The sequence below is a fragment of the Leptopilina boulardi genome, unplaced genomic scaffold, assembly GCF_019393585.1.
Source record: "Leptopilina boulardi isolate dan_hultmark-lab unplaced genomic scaffold, ZJU_Lbou_2.1 LbouV2_362, whole genome shotgun sequence".
In the NCBI taxonomy this organism is placed as follows: Eukaryota; Metazoa; Arthropoda; class Insecta; order Hymenoptera; family Figitidae; genus Leptopilina; species Leptopilina boulardi.
Window position 1 is genome coordinate 3,909,389 of NW_026137932.1, and position 6,807 is coordinate 3,916,195.

Consider the following 6,807-nt stretch of genomic DNA (forward strand, 5'->3'; position numbering starts at 1 on the left):
AACTTTCATACTATCAATAGACTCTAACCATTCCTTAGCACGCGATGTTCCAATCTCACCTGAAAAATCGTTTATGCTTTTCGAAAGATCAGGCATAATATGGTAATTAGGGATTGGATTTGGTGCTGGTGTTACAGGACCTTGATCTCTTGCCATCACACGTTCGCAAAGATTCATAAACATTTCATCTCGACGTCGTCCGTCTTCAATCAAATGAGCCATCAAGTTTTCCCAGCGTGTATCAGCGTTCTCGTTACGTTGAACTGGAGGTGGTATATGAAGAGGGGGTGGTTGAAAAAGAGGTGGTTGAAGAGGGGCTGCGTTCTCGGCGCTATCTGTTGGATTCGCTAAGTCATCCCCACCGTCTTGGAACAATTCGGTTCGTGCTCGGACATTTTCGGGATTTTGATTGCCATGTAGGGGAGCATCTCCGCTGAACCTTCGGTTAAATACGTCATCTCCGGGTCTACGTTGGCTTCCGGCACCATTGCCGTTCTGTCCTGGAGTCCATTTTCTTCGACCACGTGGTTGATAGGGTCTTCGCAGTACATTTTCGTTTGGAGTTAATTGCATGTTCTCCTCGAATTCCTCGAAGTCCTGTAATGGAATACCATTATAGGTCGCCATGATTATAAATTTTCTTTCGTTTTTGGGGTTCACAATTTTCACTCGCGCACTTTTCAAAATCGAAACGACGCCATTGTGAATTTTTCACCGGCCACGTTTTTACAATACACCTTTGAATAAAATTTTGCACATGGACTCTGCAATTTTATGTCGAACGTTCACGTCACTTACACTTGATTTTTTTTCTTCGCGATCCCACTTCTGAAGTGATAGAAAATTGAATAATTAATAAAAGTTAGAGTGGCGAGGAATAGCGTGGTGAAGGAAAAGTATTGTTCAAGTGATTACACAATCGGTTTAATGAAAATTAAACATATATTCAAGAAATAACTGTTGCAAAAGGGTTTTCACAAAATATAATTTAACGTTAATAAAACTATTAAACCAATATCGCAGATATGAACTTATACAGTACTAATTTTAATTCGTTCTCGTACACATTTCGCACATTACTTGTTAATCGCTCGACGGACGCACATTCAATCTCGTTTTTGCGCCTTTTCTGGGTCCGCGTACCCACACACATGCGCACTTCTCGTTTGCGCAGTAATTGCGCTTTTTGTTTAATTCTCGTGTTTCCTAACAAAAGTGTATAAAATTCTGAGTAAGATAAAAAAATGAACCCTGTAGTTCAAAAATTGACCGATGAGAAATATAGCTTATCCGGAGAAAACTATTTTTTCGTAGTTTTAGCCAAAATCCGGTATTTTTTGCAGTTTTTCCAAAATATAGATTTGAAACTAATTATTTTTTGAAAAAATAACCAACAGGAATGTTAAAGCTGACTAAATTCATGACAATTTGCAAAAAACATTAATTTTTTTGCACTTATTTAAAAAAAAAATTTAAGTTACGGTAGGAGTTCGAATTACCAAATAAGGTACTTTATTATTACCCCAAAATGAAGGGTTTAAGCGCAAAAAAAAATTTAGGTCCTGAGTTAAAACATGTTATGCCTTGTTTTTCGAATAATTCGACTGGACTATTATGAAATATTAAACAGATGAAGCATCTATTAGAAGACATAATTAATGACTGGGAATATTGGTTACCAAAACCAGAAGTAGAAATTTTACAAAAATATGCTCTACAAGGAAGAACAATTACAATCGCTTATGCAAGTAATGTATTATTTATTTCATATAAAAATACATTTTTATTTTTTGTATTAAAATAAACGGATATGCAAAAAAAAAACCCTTAGTGAATTTAGAGGTATGAACGTAAGGAAAAAAGAGGATTAAAGGAAAATAAAGATATATTGTTAACAAGAATTTGGGGTATTACTCGTATTTTTATATGTAAATTCAGCTTTATAATTTAAAAGTTTAATTAAAAATTATTAATATTTATTGTATTTAGTCTATATATATTCAACTGGAATTGCTTTTGTTAATTTACCTATGATACCTGTAATCTTGGATTGGTTTAAACCTATGAATGAATCGCGACCCAAAATACCTCTCTTCGTTGCTGAATATTATATAGACCAGGAAAAATACTTTTATCCTATTTTATTGCATCATTATACTTGCAGTATGATATCTACATATATATTATAGTAATTATGGAAACAATGTTTATGCAATATACGCAACATGCGTGTGGAATTTTTGCAATCTTAGGGTACATTTTTAATTACAAATTATCAACTTTCCAATAATAATAATAATAATTTCCTAACGTTACCAATTAATCTTTTCAAATTTTTAATTTGGATAGTATTTTAATAATGAAGCGGTAATAATATCGATCACTTCAAGTCGAGTAGAAAGAGTCAATTTGAAATGTTATTTTAATTTTTAATTACTAACAGTTTTGCTATATCGTTCAAATGATCCTGATTCCATTTTCCTTTTACTTTCTTCCTTTATATTCTATACACAGAAAATTAAAAGGCATTAAAACGCAGCTTAATTTAATACCTTATAATTTTCTGTATAATTATAGAAAACGATGAAAATTAAAATTGGAATACCTTCTATTACAGTTTTAGCAATACTGATTTTTACAAATTACAAGTATTTCATTGTTATTTTATTTGTAGTTACAAACTTCAACATTTGTCTCTAACAACGAATGATAATAAAATTAGACTTAGAGAAGATATTAAACTTTGCGTCAACATTCATAAAAAAGTTATCAAGTTAGTTTTTTATTTTATATGCAACGCTTAAAAAAGTTTTTAGATTTTAAAAAATAATTTATTCATAATACAATTTCATTATTTTTTCACAAACACAAAGTTTTACAAAACAAATTTCCTAACCGATCATTTCCTTTAAATTATCTTAATTTCTGATTGCGTCAGACAGAAAATCATTTCCAAAAATCTCTAGTTCTAAAGTTGATTGAAAATGATTACAATGTTGGAAATGATCATATATGGGGTTAATTTATATTGTAATAAAAGTCGACACTCTTCTTAAAATCTCATAATAATTTTTAAATATTAAACTTTTTACTAGACACAATAGTTATACAGTTATTAACTTTTTTCATCTTTTATTTAGATTCGTCGAAAATATTAATGCATCTTTTTCGACGGGATTTTTCATAATTATGGGACTTAGTACTGTTTCAATGAGTATAAATGGTGTACAGGTAAGATGTATAATTCAGGGTTTGGTAAATGCGTAAAAAAAATGTAAGGAATATTATTTATATATATTTAATTTTCCTTAACCGTTTAATTTAGACGGTATTAAAGATTGGACAGCCTCGAGAAGGTTTAAGATACGTTATTTTCACGTCTTCACAAATGTTACATTTCTTCTTTCTCAGTGTTCCTGGACAAAAGTTAATAGACCACAGTCTAGAAGTACCAAAATATATGTCAGTATTATATTCTTTGTTGTGCAAATAATTATTTTAATACATGCCGTTGGAAATTTTCGTTACAACAAAGTTTCTTCAAATGTGGCCTATATAAAACTTAATTGACCTAAATTCAATTAGCCTAAAAGTCGTATGGACTAATTATTATACTTGGCCTAAATCTATATATGATCCAATTATTATTTGTCCTAATCTTCATTCAATCTAATCCTCATTTGTACTAAATAGTCATTTGTCCTAATTCTTCTTTGGCCTAATTTTAATATAACATTAATTCTTATTTTAACATAATATTTATCTGCCTTGAATCTCACTTTTGGCCTAAATTTTTTGTAACCTAATACTTTTTTAGCCACATTTTTATCTGACCTAATTATTACTTAGCCTAGTCACCATTTACCATAAATTATCATTTGAAATAATTTTCATCTGGCCTAATTATCATTTGGACTAAACGCCGCTTAAACTAATTTTCATTTGATCTAATCATTATAAAACCTAATTCTCATTTGACCTAATCATAATAATTTTATTATATCCTAATTGTTATTTGTTCTAATATTAATCGAACATAATTCTTAATTGGCTTAATCTTAATTGACCTAAATAAAATGGATTAAAGGCAAGGATTTTTTGGACTTTACTTCTGCTAGCCGTATCGACAATTTTCGACGGTATACTGTATATATGCTTTATTCTACTATAAATTTACAGCATCAAAAATTATGTAACTATTTTTACAGATATAATAGTTCCTGGTATGAATTACCGGTTGATATTCAAAAATTATTGCTCTTCATGATGAGAAAAGCATCAGAACCATGTGAATTTGTTGCTGGAGTTCTTTTTAAATTTTCTATGGAGACTTTTGCGTCGGTAAGAAATTAAATTTGTTAAACTATACCTTTCTTTTTTTTTGCTAAAACCAGGTGGGACAATTCTATTTCAAACTGTTTCACCATCATAAAATTACCATATAATAAAACCTTCATATATATATATATATAAAGGAAATATATTATTCTTTTAGGTAATGCGAATGGCGATGTCTTATTTCACAGTTTTATCATCAACACATTGAAAAAATTAACGATTTTTTTGACATCCGAAAATTATTAGCTGTTTAAATAATATAAATTTTATTAGGTGTAAAATAGAAATCAAATAAATTCTTACAAATTGTATAATAGTAAAAAAAATTGAATAGGATAAATCAATAAATTTTAATTGTATAGAAATTTATGAAATGTTAAAGTTAATAAAACTTTACTTGTAATATAATTATTATACCTCTCAACCTTATAGGTCTTATTCCAGGATAGGATCATTATATTTCTCAAAATACCGCCAACAAAATATTTTTTCATCACAAAAATAATAAACAGAATACACAGAAAATTATAAGGTATTAAAATAAGCTGCAACGCTTATTATTTTAATCCAATTTTGCCTATTTTAATACCAAAATGGATTAAAATAAGCAAAATTGGATTAAAATAATAAGCGTTGCAGCTTATTTTAATGCCTTTTAATTTTCTGTGTATTTATTATTTATACAGTTATTAGTATTATCCCTTATTTAGTTTTTATAAACCAAAGCTTTAAAATCGTACATACCAATAAATGTATAAAGGTCAACCAATCAATAATTTAAAATTACTATTAATTTAGTAGACTTGAATTGATTTTTACTTTGAAAAATTTTCTGTATATACTTTAGCACATATGTTTTTTCATTTGACCTTGCTGAAAGATGTAATTTTTTGAACGAAGGGCAATTTATATGCAAAATTTGTTTCAAAACATTTTCAAAATACGAACAAACATATCTTTTTAATGTATAAAAAAACCTTCATATTGTTGACATATAGCTACTTCCATTGGCTTACGGCAAAAAGCAAAAAATTCTCGTTTCCTAAAAAAAGTAAAAAGAAACCTTAAGAAATAATTTATTCATTACTGCTTTCTCAATTATTTCGAAAATGTTACTGAAATTGTACCTCAGTGTAGTGTTAATAATCCTGAACAATCTAAAAACTGGAAGTGGAAATACTAAATGGATAAACGGTTTCGTCAAACACATTAAAACTGATCGGCACATTAATCAGGTGATATTTTTAATTAACGACAAACAAATCACTTTTGATTCAAGATTTAATGAATTAATTATGAAAATATCCAACAATATTCCAATACGAAAAATTATTTTACAAAAATCAACTAACAATACGCCTGTAAAATTGGATTTTATCCATTACAATCCTAGAATATCGCTATTCATTGTCACAAATCCAGAAATTGATTTTCAATTTGATTTTCTAAATCAACTCTCAGAGGCAAAACGTCGACTAAAATGTTTGATTCTTCTTTCCAAGGAATTACCAAGTTATAAACAATTTTTCGAAAAATTGTGGACACAACAATTTTTGGATGTGTTTGTTGTTATCATGAAATCTGTTGTACAAATCGATTCGAAAAATCACAGAGAAATGGTAATTCATTACAATCCTTTCTTGGGGATAATATTTAAAAAACCAGCAACCTCTAGAACTATTTGGTTTCCCGACAAAATCAAAAATTTATATGGCTATCCATTTGTTGCAAGTTTACTACCAATGCCGCCAGATGTTTTTGAACGTAAAAATCCTTCTGGAAATGTATCCAATTATGGATTAGCTATCAAAAAACTGAAAACTTTGAGAAAAGTAATGAATTTCTCATTTGTAAAATCATCAGAATCAAATTGGGGAATCAAATCTTGTTCAATAACAGGAAGTTCAGGAGTTACGCATGCTCTCTTCAAAAACAAAATTCAATTTGTAGGAGGCGAAGCAATAATCGGTTTTTGCTCAGGAAAAGGTTTTAATTTAATTAAAGGTTTAAGGAAAATTCAATTTGGTATGGTTGTGCCTGTTGTCAAGAAAGATAAGGAATCTGTTGAAATCCAATGGCATCTAACAAAAGCATTAGTAGTGATAATTTTGCTTCTGTCCATTTGGATTATTTCAAAAATTTTTGACTTTCAAACTAGAAAATGGAGAATCGAGTATCTCTGTCGTGTAATATTTGGAACCCCAATTCCAGAAGAGCCAATAATAACAACCGAAAGACTAATATTTACTGGGTTTTTAATTAGTTGCTTAATGTTTTCTTCGGAAATTGTTTCACTAATGACGAACGTTCAATTGATAAGAAAAACCTCTTTTAAATACGAAAGTTTAGAAGAGGTTTTCAACTCAGACTTGAATGTTACGATTGATCGTTATTACTATTTCATGCATCGGAATATTGATGATGTAGCTTTGCAAAACATTCTGAAAAAATCAACATTTAGACTATTTT

General features: G+C 29.1%; 1 pseudogene; it reads left to right on the plus strand.

The window, feature by feature from the left end:
• Nucleotides 1–1,619: 1,619 nt before the first annotated feature.
• LOC127286772 (odorant receptor 9a-like) lies at nucleotides 1,620–4,608 on the plus strand (annotated as a pseudogene).
• The last annotated feature ends 2,199 nt before the right edge of the window (nucleotides 4,609–6,807 follow it).